Source organism: Amblyomma mixtum, chromosome 1, assembly GCF_055824585.1.
Source record: "Amblyomma mixtum isolate Tamu chromosome 1, ASM5582458v1, whole genome shotgun sequence".
NCBI lineage: Eukaryota > Metazoa > Arthropoda > Arachnida > Ixodida > Ixodidae > Amblyomma > Amblyomma mixtum.
The window spans coordinates 125,646,285-125,650,036 of record NC_143012.1 but is presented as its reverse complement, the minus strand read 5'-3'; the positions used below and the strand labels follow the sequence as shown (position 1 = coordinate 125,650,036).

Sequence of the window (3,752 nt, the reverse complement as noted above, 5' to 3'; positions counted from 1 at the left end):
CCAACCCCGAACCAGGACGAATTTTCCTTTAACTGCGAAGTTTCTGAGAAAGCTGTATAGCTTTCCTTTGTAACCGTATGGCTGCGCTTGGGTGGATTTCAATGAGTAATTACTCCCTTATTACAAATGTACTCCACCTTGGGGGATTCCCCTAAAAATTTGATCAACACTTTTCCCACTTCGAGTTATTGACCAATTCGCTCTCGCCCTACCATAAGCTTGCCGTCCCGGTTAGGTCAATTATTAGAGCGACTGCTCCGGTGAAGCGGTGGTCCCGGGTTCGAACCCCGGACCAGTGCGAATTTTTCTTTAACTGCGAAGTTTCTGAGAAAGCTGTATAGCTTTCCTTTGTAACCGTATGGCTGCGCTTGGGTGGATGTCAATGAGTAATTACTCTCTTACTACAAATCTACTCCACCTTGGGGGATTCCCCTAAAAATTTGATCAACACTTTTCCAACTTCGAGTTATTCATCAATTCGCTCTCGCCCTACCATAAGCTTGCCGTCCCGGTTAGCTCAGTTGGTAGAGCGACTGCTCCGGTGAAGCGGTGGTCCCGGGTTCGAACCCCGGACCAGGATGAATTTTTCTTTAACTGCGAAGTTTCTGAGAAAGCTGTATAGCTTTCCTTTGTAGCCGTATGGCTGCGCTTGGGTGGATGTCAATGAGTAATTACTCTCTTACTACAAATCTACTCCACCTTGGGGGATTCCCCTAAAAATTTGATCAACACTTTTCCAACTTCGAGTTATTCATCAATTCGCTCTCGCCCTACCATAAGCTTGCCGTCCCGGTTAGGCCAATTATTAGAGCGACTGCCCCGGTGAAGCGGTGGTCTCGGGTTCGAACCCCGGACCAGTGCGAATTTTTCTTTAACTGCGAAGTTTCTGAGAAAGCTGTATAGCTTTCCTTTCTAACCGTATGGCTGCGCTTGGGTGGATGTCAATGAGTAATTACTCCCTTATTACAAATGTACTCCACCTTGGGGGATTCCCCTAAAAATTTGATCAACACTTTTCCCACTTCGAGTTATTGATCAATTCGCTCTCGCCCTACCATAAGCTTGCCCTCCCGGTTAGCTCAATTGGTAGAGCGACTGCTCCGGTGAAGCGGTGGTACCGGGTTCGAACCCCGGACCACGACGAATTTTTCTTTAACTGCGAAGTTTCTGAGAAAGCTATATAGCTTTCCTTTGTAGCCGTATGGCTGCGCTTGGGTGGATGTCAATGAGTAATTACTCCCTTACTACAAATCTACTCCACCTTGGGGGATTCCCCTAAAAATTTGATCAACACTTTTCCCACTTCGAGTTATTGATCAATTCGCTCTCGCCCTACCATAAGCTTGCCGTCCCGGTTAGCTCAATTGCTAGAGCGACTGCTCCGGTGGAGCGGTTGTCCCGGGTTCCAACCCCGAACCAGGACGAATTTTCCTTTAACTGCGAAGTTTCTGAGAAAGCTGTATAGCTTTCCTTTGTAACCGTATGGCTGCGCTTGGGTGGATTTCAATGAGTAATTACTCCCTTATTACAAATGTACTCCACCTTGGGGGATTCCCCTAAAAATTTGATCAACACTTTTCCCACTTCGAGTTATTGACCAATTCGCTCTCGCCCTACCATAAGCTTGCCGTCCCGGTTAGGTCAATTATTAGAGCGACTGCTCCGGTGAAGCGGTGGTCCCGGGTTCGAACCCCGGACCAGTGCGAATTTTTCTTTAACTGCGAAGTTTCTGAGAAAGCTGTATAGCTTTCCTTTGTAACCGTATGGCTGCGCTTGGGTGGTGTCAATGAGTAATTACTCCCTTATTACAAATGTACTCCACCTTGGGGGATTCCCCTAAAAATTTGATCAACACTTTTCCCACTTCGAGTTATTGATCAATTCGCTCTCGCCCTACCATAAGCTTGCCGTCCCGGTTAGCTCAATTGCTAGAGCGACTGCTCCGGTGAAGCGGTGGTCCCGGGTTCGAACCCCGGACCAGGACGAATTTTCCTTTTACTGCGAAGTTTCTGAGAAAGCTGTATAGCTTTCCTTTGTAGCCGTATGGCTGCGCTTGGGTGGTGTCAATGAGTAATTACTCCCTTATTACAAATCTACTCCAACTTGGGGGTTTCCCCTAAAAATTTGATCAACACTTTTCCCACTTCGAGTTATTGATCAATTCGCTCTCGCCCTACCATAAGCTTGCCCTCCCGGTTAGCTCAATTGGTAGAGCGACTGCTCCGGTGAAGCAGTGGTACCGGGTTCGAACCCCGGACCACGACGAATTTTTCTTTAATTGCGAAGTTTCTGAGAAAGCTATATAGCTTTCCTTTGTAGCCGTATGGCTGCGCTTGGGTGGATGTCAATGAGTAATTACTCCCTTACTACAAATCTACTCCACCTTGGCGGATTCCCCTAAAAATTTGATCAACTCTTTTCCCACTTCGAGTTATTGATCAATTGGCTCTCGCCCTACCATAAGCTTGCCGTCCCGGTCAGCTCAATTGGTAGAGCGACTGCTCCGGTGAAGCGGTGGTCCCGGGTTCGAACCCCGGACCAGGATGAATTTTTCTTTAACTGCGAAGTTTCTGAGAAAGCTGTATAGCTTTCCTTTGTAGCCGTATGGCTGCGCTTGGGAGGATGTCAATGAGTAATTACTCCCTTATTACAAATCTACTCCACCTTGGGGGATTCCCCTAAAAATTTGATCAACACTTTTCCCACTTCGAGTTATTGATCAATTCGCTATCGCCCTACCATAAGCTTGCCGTCCCGGTTAGCTCAATTGGTAGAGCGACTGCTCCGGTGAAGCGGTGGTCCCAGGTTCGAACCCCGGACCAGGATGAATTTTTCTTTAACTGCGAAGTTTCTGAGAAAGCTGTATAGCTTTTCTTTGTAGCCATATGGCTGCGCTTGGGTGGATGTCAATGAGTAATTACTCCCTTATTACAAATCTACTCCACCTTGGGGGATTCCCCTAAAAATTTGATCAAAACTTTTCCCACTTCGAGTTATTGATCAATTCGCTCTCGCCCTACCATCAGCTTGCCGTCCCGGTTAGCTCAATTGGTAGAGCGACTGCTCCGGTGAAGCGGTGGTCCCGGGTTCGAACCCCGGACCAGAACAAATTTTTCTTCAACTGCGAAGTTTCTGAGAAAGCTGTATAGCTTTCCTTTGTAGCCGTATGGCTGCGCTTGGGTGGATGTCAATGAGTAATTACTCCCTTACTACAAATCTACTCCACCTTGGGGGATTCCCCTAAAAATTTGATGAACACTTTTCCTACTTCGAGTTATTGATCAATTCGCTCTCGCCCTACCATAAGCTTGCCGTCCCGGTTAGCTCAGTTGGTAGAGCGACTGCTCCGGTGAAGCGGTGGTCCCGGGTTCGAACCCCGGACCAGGATGAATTTTTCTTTAACTGCGAAGTTTCTGAGAAAGCTGTATAGCTTTCCTTTGTAGCCGTATGGCTGCGCTTGGGTGGATGTCAATGAGTAATTACTCTCTTACTACAAATCTACTCCACCTTGGGGGATTCCCCTAAAAATTTGATCAACACTTTTCCAACTTCGAGTTATTGATCAATTCGCTCTCGCCCTACCATAAGCTTGCCGTCCCGGTTAGGCCAATTATTAGAGCGACTGCCCCGGTGAAGCGGTGGTCCCGGGTTCGAACCCCGGACCAGTGCGAATTTTTCTTTAACTGCGAAGTTTCTGAGAAAGCTGTATAGCTTTCCTTTCTAACCGTATGGCTGCGCTTGGGTGGATGTCA

The 3,752-nt window shown here is 47.4% G+C and overlaps 2 non-coding genes across 2 annotated transcripts; both read left to right on the top strand.

Moving 5' to 3' along the window:
* The first annotated feature begins 506 nt into the window (after nt 1-506).
* On the top strand, nt 507-580 carry TRNAT-GGU (transfer RNA threonine (anticodon GGU)). The gene has a single exon. It is a non-coding gene; the product is annotated as a tRNA-Thr (tRNA).
* Nucleotides 581-3,314: 2,734 nt separating this feature from the next.
* On the top strand, nt 3,315-3,388 carry TRNAT-GGU (transfer RNA threonine (anticodon GGU)). Its single transcript has one exon. It is a non-coding gene; the product is annotated as a tRNA-Thr (tRNA).
* The last annotated feature ends 364 nt before the right edge of the window (nt 3,389-3,752 follow it).